General features: G+C 43.4%; 1 pseudogene across 1 annotated transcript; it reads right to left on the bottom strand.

The window, feature by feature from the left end:
* Nucleotides 1-2,566: 2,566 nt before the first annotated feature.
* On the bottom strand, nt 2,567-12,628 carry LOC311500032 (axin-1-like; annotated as a pseudogene). Its single transcript, XR_014699912.1, has 13 exons — nt 12,353-12,628; nt 10,728-11,433; nt 8,687-8,880; nt 8,393-8,560; nt 7,080-7,214; nt 6,890-6,986; nt 5,952-6,089; nt 5,382-5,772; nt 4,425-4,602; nt 4,154-4,330; nt 3,670-3,969; nt 3,436-3,585; nt 2,567-3,339 (listed from the first exon to the last, which is right to left on the bottom strand). The product of XR_014699912.1 is annotated as an axin-1-like (transcript).
* Nucleotides 12,629-13,946: the final 1,318 nt, after the last annotated feature.

Here is a 13,946-nt window from a genome sequence, read left to right as displayed (position 1 = left end):
CAATAAAAGAGAGGAAGGTTTTATTCAACATCTTTATTATGAAGTACCTTTTTAAAAGAAATGTACAAGTGGAACCAGCACAGTGACATCTTGGCGTTTACCTTTGAAAAACAGAAACACCATGGACATGTGGTGCGGGTCTGAAGACACGTATGAAATGATAATGTACATATTTACAGCAGAGGGTTGATCCGAACAGAAGTGAGAAAAAAAAATAAAAATAGCATGACTGCAGCTTAAAAAAAAAAAAATAAATACAACGGGACTGACTCAGTAAAAACCATTAAAAAGCATGGATTGGTTCAATAGACATACTTTGAAAGATAACATGATAAAGGCACTGTGTTTCACACAAATCAACAACGTAGATGCAGTTGTTTGTTTTGTCCATTAAATCATAATCACAAGAAACAACTCTTAACAAATGTCGTCATTCAACTGTCCCTGGGCGATTCTTTCTAACAGAACAGACACAAGATATCATCAGAGGGCCGTAGCAGTTCGCACATAAAACATTAAAAACAAAACAAACAAAAAAAAAAAATAGATAATTCAACTCATCCGGAAAACATTCCTTAAAAAGAACATGCTCGGTGATTATTAAAATTACATTTTTTTTTTTTAATAAACAAATACATATCTAAATTTTTAATTTCATATTGAAGGCATAATGGGTTGGAGTAAGGACAAACATGTTTTCTGATCCTATGCTTTCCCCTTGCTGGGTGAACCCAGCGTGGAAATAAAATAAAATTTAAAAAACTGTATTTGACATTCCTGCAAGACCTCTTTGTTCGGGGGAACACATTCAATTAACTACCAGCATAGATAAAACACTCGATCACACCACCGGCTTGATATCAACACTGAAGACAGACTCAGGTTTGATGGATGAAGTAGTTCCTTTGAGGATAAAGTGGGCAAAAAAAAGGGACATTTACATTCAGCTTACATAGCTGGTGTGTCATCGGTGCACTTTCTGCTCTGTGATTTACGACATTATGGCCTCGAGGCTTTTACTGCAGCACGGTACTGATACGAGCAGTTTAAAGGACTAGCCTGACATTTTGGGGAGAAAAAACGCATTTTTCTTTTTTGTTTCCGGGTAAATGTGAAGCCATCGCCAGCAGCTGGTGAGCTTAGAATAAATAAACATTAAAACAGTAAACCTGACTACCTTTAAAGGCTTTTCTATCTAGAGTTGAGCGTCTTACAATCATTTTTCAAGCAGAAATACTGAACTTTCCGTTTCTGTTCCAGTCTCCAAACAGCGAGTCTATTTTTTAAAAATTTTTTTATTTTTTTTGTAAACCAAAAAGGTCCGGACCGCTCGTCCGACAAAATATTTTAGAAGCCGTTTTCGGCTTTATGGAACGGCGATGGAATAAAATTTTAAAGCCACAACGGTTAATCAATTAGTATATAATTAGGATCAAAAATTAAAAACCATCAATCAAATAATTTAATTAAAATACTCTTTAGTTACAACCTACTACAAAAAGCCAGACTGGCCCCGCGTTTCCCTGTTTCCATTCTTTCGACTAACTATTGCTGACTTTAGTTTTAATATTTACTTTTCAGATATGAGCACTTAATCAGTTTAATATCATCTAATAGTTCGCAAAGTGTTAAATTATTCAGTGACGATAAACGGCTTTAAAAGGTTTTAAAACTCGACGTTAAGCGAGGTTCGAGGCGTGGGAATCCGCAGGAGGAACGTGAGATTCCCTTCGTTTTTTGTTTTTTTTTTACTGCACACACACACACACACGCAGGCGTATGGGACACACAATATGCTCTTTGGCTGAGATCAGGCATACGCGACAGACACACGGCTTCTACACTCAACGACACGATTCAGAATAAGCATTCGTGATAGTAATGGCACTGGCCGGGCGGGCGAACGGGCAGGCAGGCACCAAGACTCAGCCTAGAGGTACGAACACAGGCCGTCGATTTAGCAGTTCTTAGATACAGGAGGGGACAGTGTGAGCTGTTAAAAATACTATATATTGTGGGGTTTTTTTTTTTCTGTGGGTGGGTGGGAAAAAAAAAAAAATAAAGTATCCTATATATTTCAAATCCCTCTTGCAGGAGAACAGAACGGCACACTTAAAGGTAAACAGTACAGGATCGAGGTGCGATGATGATCGTATAGTGGGAGGAAAACAAAAATGGCTGCCCTGAAATGACTAATGAACTAGCTTCAAAACATACACAATAATACAACATTAAGTTGGGATATGACGAAAAAAAAAAAAAAAAAAAAAAATTAGGCTGCAATAATAAGTAATAGTACCTGCCTTGTACATACACAATTCAAATAAAATGAAAACAAGTAGCTAGGATACTTGCCTTATCAAAAATATGTAGCTTTGGTAAACAAGTTATGCAGAGAACTGTTGTCTGAACATGTTGACGTGAGAGATCACTACATGACATCTAGGAATCGAGGGTGAGCATGTTTCTCTGTACTTTGAGGCTATGAAGTCAACGAGAGGAGAAGCAGGCTAAAAGTTCCACTCCCCCCCCACCCCACCCCCCACCCCCCAAAAAAAATCTTCTGTCCTCTCCTTTCGTCACCAGCTGATGAGGAACAGAGACAGGCGGAGGCGGCCGGACCCCGCCGCGACGGGAGCTGAGGCCGCTCCCCGCACTGTCCCGAGCACCGATTGAAGAGTTTCCGTGGTAATGTAGCAGCATTGTAATGGTCTGCGGAGGACAGGCTCCTCCAGAGCAGAAGTGGAAGACTACTTAGATCCCCTCTCCTTCCAGCAGTCCCCTCACCCTTTTCCATCCATAGCATTAGAAGTGGAAGACTGGTCAGACATCATATTTTTTTTTTTTTTTTTTACAGCTCTCCTTGAATATCCACAGTGGAGGCAGGACAGGTGAAATAATTTATGTTCTTTTCTTCTTCCTCCGCTCCAGTATCATCTGGCCAAGCTTCTTCGCTTTATACGTGGGTTTGATCCAGGCACAGACACCCCATGAAAATAACCACCTCCTTTAATACTCCATCTTCTTCTATGCAGCGTAATCTCCCTTCTACCACACATCGCTTCCTTCCTTCCTTCTACTTGCCGTCGTTCGTTTTTTCTTTTTTCTCTCTCTCTCTCTCGCAGGCGAACTCTCATCCAACCTGAATGTTTTCTTCCCATCTCCTCTCTTCAGATGATCTTTTCTGTCTCGTTCTCCTGTTCCCCGAATTTTCAGTCAACCTTCTCCACCTTCCCGACGATCTTCTCCTCGAAGATGGGCAGGATGGCGTCATCGTCGCGGACCTCCTCGAACACCACGCCGCAGTCGAACTCGTCGCTCACTTTCTTAAAGTAGAACCTGCGTGCGAGACGGAGACACGGGCGGGGTCATTTGAGGGTTTCTCACGTGCATTTTTATTCGACGGCCTTTAAAAGCAAACGAGCATGTTCTCACCTGTAGTGGCCCTTTTTGGTAAGCAGCTCCTTGAACTGGCCCAAAGTCACGACACGGCCCTTGACTGATGTTCGGTACGGGATTGGCTCTCCACAGAAGTAGTAAGCGACAGTCATGTTCTCACACACTTGCCGCTTCCCAGATTTATGCCTTGGAGAAAGAGGGATCCACGTCAAACACTCAAATAAGAACACAAACACTGAGGCGAGCATAGATTTCGACTTCGACACGCACCTCTGCTTGGCCTGCTGTAGTGCGGTCCTCCTCCTCTCCTCCTCCAGCCTCCTCCTAGCCTCCTCCAGTTGGGTGAGGGGGTTGGGCGCCGGGTTGGGGGGCATAGCCGGGTCCTGGATGAAAGGGTGCGAAGGCTGGACCTGGGTGGAAGATGAGCCGGGGACGACGGTGGACACCGAGGAGGGGTTGTTACGCAGCTGGGCCGAGACCCAGGGGTGCACGGCTCCGGGTCGCTCCACTGAAGTCGGGCGCGGCGACTCGGTGCTTGTTCCCGTCCTCCTGGAGCTGCTGGTGCTGCCGCTGGGGGAAAAAAAATCAACACAAGAAATGTAATTTTTAGTATTTTTAGTACTCAAAAACATATAATAATATATATATTTATTTATTTATTATAATATAGTACCAGATCAATAAAGAGTTTCTGTAAACTAAGGACAAAATCCTAACATATCCCTAGTAACGAATGAGAAACAACAAGACTCACCCATGAGTGCTCTTCCTTTGTCTGTCTCCTTCCATCATCCATTGCAGGATCTTCTGGTTTCTCTCCAGATCCTCCTGTGGTACCTGGGTCTCCATGCCACGCCCAGTCTCCTCCCCTTTGCCCGACACCTCCGACGCCTTCTTACAGCCTCGCCTCGACAGCGTGCTGCCTTTACTGCTGCGGTCGAACAAGTAAAACACACCATGAGGTCACCCTAATGCACTCCCGACACGCAACAGAAACGCGCTGCAGACCGAAGATGTGTGCTAACCTGCTACCCATGCCCTCGAGCGTGCTGGCTCCAGCTCCGTCGGCGTAGTTGCGACTCCTCCCCGTGTACTGGCTGGCGGGGTCTCCGTTCCACAGGAAGTTGGGCTGAGACCTCGAGCCCGCTTCCTCCTGCCCCTCTCTTCCTCTGTGGTGGTACAGCTGCTTGTGATGATGCATACCTGAGACGGAAATCGAGAAGACTCATCAGTGACACACGCTCTCTTCAGCAGAACCAGAAGGCTTTTTTTTTTAAAGTTTCTAAATTACTTCCACAGCGATTACATAACTAAATAGCTGGGTATACAACTTTTCAACAATGCAATAATCCATACAACATGGTGCCTTCATTACTCCACCGCAGACTCTCAGACTCATGTCTTCCAGAACAGAGGCCATTAATCTGCCATTTACTGTTTATCGTTACGCCACGCCATGAGGTTAGCGCTGGATCACGTGACTATATAGGTTTCCAGTCGTGTCAAAATGTGTGCGACAGTTAAACAAAGTGAAGACTTTTTAACGAGCTGCGGAAACCTTGAAAAAACACTGCAGTTAAAGCCAAATCTGATATGTCAATCTCTCCGGTTTACTATTAAAAAAAATGTTAATAGTACGGCATTAGAGCCAGGATTGTGGCTCGTGAGTTATTTGGAACTCGTTCCCTCGAGGTCCAAGGCGCGCAACATGCTGTAATTTACCTCATAATCAATGTAATCCTATTAAAAACAAAGAACTAATCCCGTCAGGAAGTATTCTGTTGGTCATAACATTAGTTTAGTTTATTCCTCTGCGTCGTAGAGCTCTGGCGTTCTCTAAAAACTGACCATGAGGTGACAAATTTATGAATTACAATAAGCATCGGCACATCATCATGTCAGTCCAACATCCCCAAACAGATGTGTAATATTCTACAGCTGAACCAAATGACTATTTCCACCAGCGAGCATCGGCCTCTTACCTTTGACCCCCGCGGCCGGCAGACTGTGACCCCCTCCTCTGTGCGAGTATTGAGGCGGCCCGATTCCCCCGTCGGGTGACCGCGACGACTTGGGAGGGGTGTGCCGACCCCCTCCTCCTCCTAAGGTGCTGTTGGTTGCCCCTGGCGACTGGCAGCCCGGCGTCTTCATCACCCGCTGGACGTGCTCGTCCAGAATGGACTCCGGGTCGTCGTCCAGGGAGTCCTCCATGGCGACCAGGCCGCCGTAGGTGGCGGCCGTCGCCGTGTTAGCAGTGGTCTCTGAGTAACGGGCGCCGTAGAGAGGTGGAAACGATGAGGGGAGGGGGAGTGGTATGCTATGAGAAGACAAGGAGGTTGTCACGGAGATGTCGGCATCATCCCCCTCTTCTTCCTGTTGGCGACAGAAGACAGGTGTTTTATTTCTCAAACGTGTGCGTGCCGTAGACACTGCTACACACACACACACACAAATAGAAATGTGTGTGGCTGTAAATCAATGCCCTGTTAAACATGAACTTCGCTGACATGATGTCTAATGGGTGCATTTTTTTAATGGAAGCATAAACTCACCAGTCGTACTCTCTTCAGCCTCTCTTCGAGACGTTCCTGAGCCTCTCTCTCTCTGAGAACCGTCTCCAGCCTGCTGATGAGCTCCGCTGCAAACCTCTCAGGCTCTACGTGGATGTCCTTTGGCATGCGATACGTGCGCTGTATACAGACACGAGCACAAAAAAAAATAAAAAATAAATGACATGCCACAAACTGCAACACACATCTGCTGCCAATATTTAAATGCTAAACTTATGATTTAATATGCAGCTAACACACAAGGGCAATAGTCAAAGAGAACCAAGAAGCATGCAGCTATTGTGAAACAATTCAAAACTTGAATAAGTAAGATGCAACAGTTTCTCCACTGAGGAAATTAACTCTGAACAATTAAACAATTAGTGTTCTACTTGGAAAAATGGTCCTGCATCCAGTTTCCACCATCTAAAAGTTGATGACTCAACTCCTCAAGACTGTGAGTCAAAGCTGCATCTTGCAGCTGCCAAGTTGTGCTCTTTACACATTTTGTCAACAGAAGCGGAAGCAAAGTGGTTTCTGCTCTCGCAGCTGGCTGTTAGAGACGTTGATTAAAATACCTTCGAACCAGTGTTCAAAGGTATTTTAACCAAGCAGCGTTCCTTTGAGTTTTTTATCTCTCTGCCATGACCTGAATGCACAGGTCATGGTTTCAAAATGACAGTGAACCACAACTATAAAGCTGAAGCTGGGAAAAAATATTTATTTCTAGATGAAATAAGAGTTAAAACTAGGAAATATATCAGTAAAAAACATATTTTCAAAGAAATATTCATATACTTTATGTCTAAGCGTGCACGCACAAACGTAACCAGATGAATTTTAAAACAGCCCTCTGGTACCAAAGTGAATCCATGTTTCATTCTGCATAAATTCAGCTGTGAATACTGAGGCTAGGCTACATGAATGGCATCCGTACTCACAGGTATATGAGGTAGGGGCACACGTCCATTGGCTTTGGCACTCTCATGCATCTCTTTACGGTGGATCTTCCGATATCTGTACGGAGGGATACCATCTCTGCACGCACAAAGCAGATGAAAGTTAACACCGAGCAACTTGATTCAAGAAGGTGCGAGGTCCCCGGAGCGAGGCAATCCCGCGTTTACTTACACGCTGCTGTCGGTCAGCGACAGCGTGTCTGCGTCACTTGACATGCTCTGCTGCTCGCTGTCGTTGGCGCTGGTCGCTGGAGCGCGAGCGTAGCCCATGTTTGCGTAGTACGGGTTCACCGGCTCTCTCCACGGCCTGAGGAAGCAACGACACGCTTTTATTGGTGCGCTCACACAAAAAACAAGGATGCATCTTAAAGAAAAAACTTTCCAATTAACCCCAGAACACCAACGCCGGGTGACTTTCACCCGTGCCATTGTTGTCAAGTGATTTTCATTGTGTTTCTTGTGTCTGATTTGCGTGGGTCCTTGGTTGCGTTCAGGCTGCTCGCTGACGTCATCAAAGATAGGAGTGTTTACCCGCTCTAATCCCTGTTTTTTTTTTTCTTTCTACAGGTACGTGTTCAGGTGATTTTCACCTAGTGTTTGCATACTAAATCACACGATGGTAATAACTTACAACCGGTATTTTATGGCAACATACAGTGCACGACTATCATCCTGTCACAGGCTTGGATAATCCGGCACACCAGCAGGTGAATAAAACATAACTACAGGTAGTTTACTTTACCAATCGCTAGCTACACATATTTATTCTTTGATACTAGCGGCAGCTAAGCGGTCCAAGGGTCATTTGGTCCAAAACATTTTTATAGACAGCTCGTGATTCTTATCCTGTCGCTCTCACGGCAGTCAGTGACGCAGGACAAGTCTCACATGTCCCAGGAACGGGTCGACCCGAATTTCAAGTTACTAGCTCCATTATTATTCTTATTTTTTTTTTATTTAAGGAGCAATTCGTAAAAGATTCACTAAATTTTCGCACTTTTTAGAGCCTTTTTATAGAACTTTTTTTGTTTTATGGATCGTTATATAGTTGGAAATAATAGAAAAGTACTTTAATTTACCTTGCATTCTTGTACTTCAATATATTAGAGAAGTATTTTTTATTGGGTATACTATATCGGGTGAAATATACCCGTCGTTAGCGATGGTGTAACTAATTATAACGTTAGTGTTTTGGGGTTTTTAGTGCCTGTTTTTACATCAACAATCAAGATTGTATTCATTGTTCCACAAATGTCTGAACACGCAATGACAGGTAAATATATTAGCTACATGTTGAAATACGTATCTCATCTGAGGAAGTCAGTGTCGTTATGAAACAGACAAAAAAATATAATATTCCAATATATTCACTTTGATTTATTGTTTTAGAGAATAACTTCAACATGTTGCATCAACATGGAAGTACTAAAACACACTGCCAAGACTTTGCGGTTCACCTCATGAATGCAAGACAATATCTATTACCTGTACTCCCTGCTGTCCTGCCTCCTCCTGTTGACTGTGGCTCTCTGAGGAGCCGTCTGCATCAGCAGGCTATGAGTCAGCCGACCAGCTGGTGTGTCTCCGCACTCCTCCTCGTCTTTCTCGTCCTCCTCTTCCCTCACTCCTCCTCCTCCACCGCTGCCGCCACATCTGAGATCAGATTAACATCCGTTATGATCTTGACTTATCGTCGGTGCTGCATGACTGTTTAATGATTTCAGATCACACACACAGTACATTATAGGAGGGTGCAAAAAAAAGAAAAGCTCATCTCACCTCCACTCCTCGTCCTCGGCGAGTGTAGGCAAGTACCCGGGCACAGGCTTCGCTGGCCCCGACGTAGGGCTCTGATCGCTGGGGTTAGGTTTGGGGCTCTCCCCTCCTGTCCGCGTGTACTCCAAATACAGATCTGACTTGAGGAACAAAGGGTAGGTGTTCTCCTCCATCATGGCCTGGATCTCTGTCTGAGCCTGGAGCACACGCATAGACACAGACGTTTCATATGTGGTACAAAAAAACAATGATGCCTCCAGATTTTACCACCCCACTAATCAATGAAGCACGATTTAAAGATGGACTAACTCTTTAAATCGTACTAATTGACTCTGAACAGTTTTACTTTTAAATATAAATGTGAACACATTAATAGAAGCAGTATTACATACCAACACAATTACAGAGCAAACTGTCTTTATATAACGGCTGGTGTGTTAAACTCACACCGATCTGGTTTGAATTCAAGTCAAACAGAGCTTTAGTTTTTATTAGAGATGATAATTTACTGAACTGATGTTTAAACATTTCAGGACTTCCTAAAAACTCTTTTAAAAAAAAAACAGAAATAAAGAGCGAGTGTGTGGAAAGGCTGGCTGCAGAGAAAACTAAAACAAGCTTCAGTTGGTTCATTATGGTAATTATGTAATCCCATTTTGTGCAATTTTATTGTTCAGTGGCGATGCGTACGGCCCTGCTAGGAAGCCGTCTTATACGGCGTATACGTGGTGTACAACACATATACACAACTGCAACAAAAAAGAGCAACAAAGACATAATGAAGGTGATAAAGAGCGAAAGAGGTCATGAGGGAGAGAGTGCAAAAAAAACGAGCCAAAACTCAAACCTCATTTGATCTTTTCTTGTGGTGTAATGACTAAAAGCAGAAAAACACGAGAAAAAAACAAAATCTGTGCTTTGACAAATCGGTGACACGACAGTTGCCGCTTTTTCTCGGTCACAAAACACTATCCAGAATCCTTTTCAAGGCTGATCAATCCTTTACAACAACACGCTTGAAAACCAGGAACCTCGTTAGTTACTGCAGGAACTCAAATCCACTCTTAGTTCCTGGACCACAGTTCCTCCCCCTCCCTCCTTGAAAAATATCCGTCAGTAAAGCAGCACTGAGGTTCCTAACAAATCTATGACATGCTTCAAGAGTTGCGTTGCATGTATTCTGACAGAAAACGTGATTTCCCGTCTACAGAAAAGCATAAAAACGCAAAAGCACACTAGACATGTCCCAATCAAGGTATGTTGCCTCTAATCTGATGCTAATATTTTAATACCAAGTCCCGATCTGACCTTAAATTTACAAAAAATCTCCTAGATCATGTATGCACGGATGCTGTCTGGATTAGCGCTGTCAAAGCTAACGTAGTGAGGAGAGGCTAGCCCCCCACCCCTGGCTCCAGAAGCTCAAAGTTGTTAGCCAAATGCCGTTAAAACAGAAGAGGAATAAGACATTTATACGCCACAGAGATGGTTTTAGTTTAGGGCAGACCTAAAAAATAAACAACTATAACAGATCCATGCCCGATACCAACTGGGACGTCCTTGCTGCATACTACTCTTAAACTTTTGTTCCAAAACTGACAAAACAAACGTAATATGTGGCTTTCAACTTTCTTAAATGAGGAAGTAAACACTGACACTGACCTATTGTGGGTTTTTTTTAAGGAAGAGGTTCATAACAGTGTGTACGGGAAAGAAGTGTAAACAAAAAAAAATAAAAAACCCCTCTGTGAACCAGTCTGAGGACAACTCTGACTCTATGGGCGGCATGCAACATCTTGCCAGCATGCACAATTCACTTTCATCAGTGTACCCTGCCTGCATGCATGCATAACAATGCTGCTTTGTGTCGGCTCATACCGTAACAGCTAAAAATGCCAATGTTTTATCGCGGCTGAAATGGATCAGTTAAGGTGATAACAAACAGCCTGTGTAGTATTTGTACCATCTCTCACTGACCAGCGCAATCCGACATGCATCGCTCGCATTGGGAACATTTCAAACATGCAATCGGTGTTTTAATCACCTGTTCAAACATGGCGGGGTCCGGATGCGGCTTCCCAACACAGTCTCTGATGAAGCTCTTGGTGGCCGCCTTGATCTGCCTGGAGACGATCCCACTTCCATCTACAATGTACTTCCTGTAGATGGCCTTGGCCAGCTTTGCCCTCTTCTCCTGGCTGGTCTGCCTGAAACCCGAACAGGCAAACCAGAAGTCGAGAAGGTCCGCACATCCTTCCTGGCACAGGAATTTTCTGAACAGCTGGATGCCTTCCTGGTCGTCTAGGAGGGAGTGAAGTGACTCGGCCCACTTCAGGTAAGGTGGAGTCGGTGAAGCAGAGCCCTCGGGTTCATACCCCAAGTCCAGGTCAGGGCGACGAGGGGTCGCAGACGACGAGGAGGGAGTGTAGCTTGATGGATCCCCCATTTTAGATGACAAGGACGACGAGGCATAGCCTAGCGTTTGGGAAAGGGCGTTTGGACGGATGCTGACCGACTGGACCTGGGGGTCCACATCAGATCCCTCCTCACCAGGAACCGGGGGCCGCGGGGCATCTTCGGTAAAGTGGGTATGGCCGCTCAGAGAAGCCACAACCCCACCACCACCGCCGCCGCCGCCGCCCCTGTACCCAATCCCATGTATATCTCTGACAACACTCATGTCTCTGATTGCACAAGGCAGAGGTCAGATCTTCGCCTGTAGCAAAGATTTTGCTGGCAAACAATTCACCCTGCAACAGAAACGAGAGAAGCAGTTAGTGGGGGCGGTGGGAGTTGACACAGAGACCACATAAACATTATTGCTCAGATGATAAAGATGGCTTGACTCATCTCTCGCCCCTTCACTGTGTCATACCACCAATATATGTACATATTAGGAACTTAATTAGACACATTAAAGAAGACAGAGCAGAATATAGACATAAGTAGCAGAGAATGATGAGATTCTTACCATAAAAACAAAGAAATAATAAATTGGAAACCACATTTTAAATTAGCTCTTAGTGACGCCATCATTACTTTCAAAGGGAAGCTAAGGCTCCTCCAGTGCGACCAAAAAACAACTGAATGCTGTGTACGGCTATTTCCAAGCTGGAGTTCACCAACAAGTTTTTTTTTTGTCTCCAGTTCCAGCAGCTAGCTCACGAGCTACCGCTAACAGCTGCTAAATCACAGTTAGCTCGGATGAGACATCGTTTTCCCCCAAAACAACCAACACAAATGTTAACAAGCTAAGACAGCTAGCTAGCCTCGCAGCAATGCCACCACCGATGCCAGTGCTTTGAAGTGAGAATCTCATTCATCTTGGCCTGCAAAGACGGTGGGGGGATGGGTACAGAAACAAACTCTACAACCACACAAGACGGGGCCTGCGTGCAAAAAAAAAAAAAAAAACACTTCAACACAAGCGTACGCTGGGAATTTACTCGTGACCAGCAAACTCGTCAATAAGCACCGCAAACTTTCTCACTGATTGACCCCAGCCGATCGGCCGAAGTGAGATCAAACGAAACAAGAAAGCGAGGGCACGTTTTCCACTCTACTGGCTGCAGCGCCAGCTAGCTTAGTGTGTTAGCTAGTTTTGGTTAGCTTGCTAGCTGAGCTAGGTGCGTTAACGTCCCGTGTTTTCCACCAAAGTGTGCGTCTTACCGTCTCTGAAAGCCCGTTCCCCGTAATCCGCTGCATTGGGGATACTGGCGTGAACAGTGTGCTCCAAAACGCAGCATATGGATAGCTTTCGGGCATTAAATATTAACGAAAATAACCCGTCGTCTTGCCCTTAACTCCCCATGGTGGCTGGTTTCAGAGCAATAATACAGAGCGAGAGAATACGTGCGTGCACGCCGACTGCGTGCGGAGTGTAGTACGTTTATAGAACTGCGACGAGTAGAAACGACGAGTCAAGATCTGAGGTTAGAATAAATGTTCAGATTATACACACAAAAACCCACAATGTTCAAGTAAACCACTGCACAATTTAAAAGTATTCTTTGACTAAATTTAAGTTTAGTGAAAGTACTTCCAATGCTGTAACATGGCTATCAGTCTTTTTCTAAAATAAACATAATGGAAAAAGCAATTTGCAAACACGCTCTTAAAAGTAAACGTCCTGCACGGGAAAGTTCAGTAAAAGTACGCAGGTGAAAAAAATAACCTACTGTGTATGTCATATCATTGGATCTATCTATCTAGCTATCTACGACTAACAAGCAGCATTTTGATGCCGCGGCTATTTGCAGTGGAGCAAATCTGGTCTAATTTATTTAAACCGCTTTAAGATAGTGAATAACTGTAAATAAATAACTAGTTTATAATAATAATAATAAATAAATAAAGTGTTTTATAGTCTTTTATTTACCTTTAATCTGCAAAGTAACTAGCTACTACAGATGCCATATAGGACTTTACACGGTGTAGTAAAAATTACAATATTTCCTCCACAACTCGTGCAAACTGCATAAAATTGAAAGTCTAATAATCAGAACTATACTTATATATACATATATGTATATACAGACATTGAGTAAAGTTTATAAACTTTCTTCAGATTTTAATTTTGTATTTAGAAAGACTTAGAAATGAACAGCAGCGTTGTGCTAATTGTGTTGCTCGGGTCACGGTGGTGAAAGCAGTATCTACTCAAGAGAATAAGGCTAATTAAAAGTGACTTAAATATAAAATATCATTAGCAAGTAAACATTTTACATTCAAAATATAAGCATAGCTGTTACTGAATATAGTATAATTGTATAGTAGTAAAAGTATATTACGATAAAAGCGACATCATGGGGCAGAAGTGTAAATTAGTTTAAAACGAACACATTTGTATTAGTAACTTGATTTTTTTATGTAAACTGCTTTTTTAACATTATTTTACACAAAAAGGCCTCCATTAAATACATTATTTAAATGATTTTATAGATTATTTCGGTTCTATCTGTCGCAGTTCTATGTCAGGTAAAGCGGAAAACCCGTCCAACAGCGCCCCCAGCGACAAGAACGAGTCATTACACAATCTGACAAGATGAAAAATTTTAACACAATCACTTTTGATTAGAAGTTATCACATGACTTCTGATAAACCGGCTGTGCCACACATTGACGTATAGATTTAAAAAAATAAAAAAATAAAATAAAATAAAAAATATTCCATGAGTCAAGACACAGAAACTGCACCGGCGCACCACAGACATCATGACCAGGTACAGCTCACTTTGCTCCAGGCAATCAACCCGTGTGAATG

Source organism: Chelon labrosus, assembly GCF_963514085.1.
Source record: "Chelon labrosus genome assembly, chromosome: 2".
NCBI lineage: Eukaryota > Metazoa > Chordata > Actinopteri > Mugiliformes > Mugilidae > Chelon > Chelon labrosus.
Note: the sequence above shows the minus strand (reverse complement) of the source record. Positions and strands in the feature narration are given on the sequence as shown.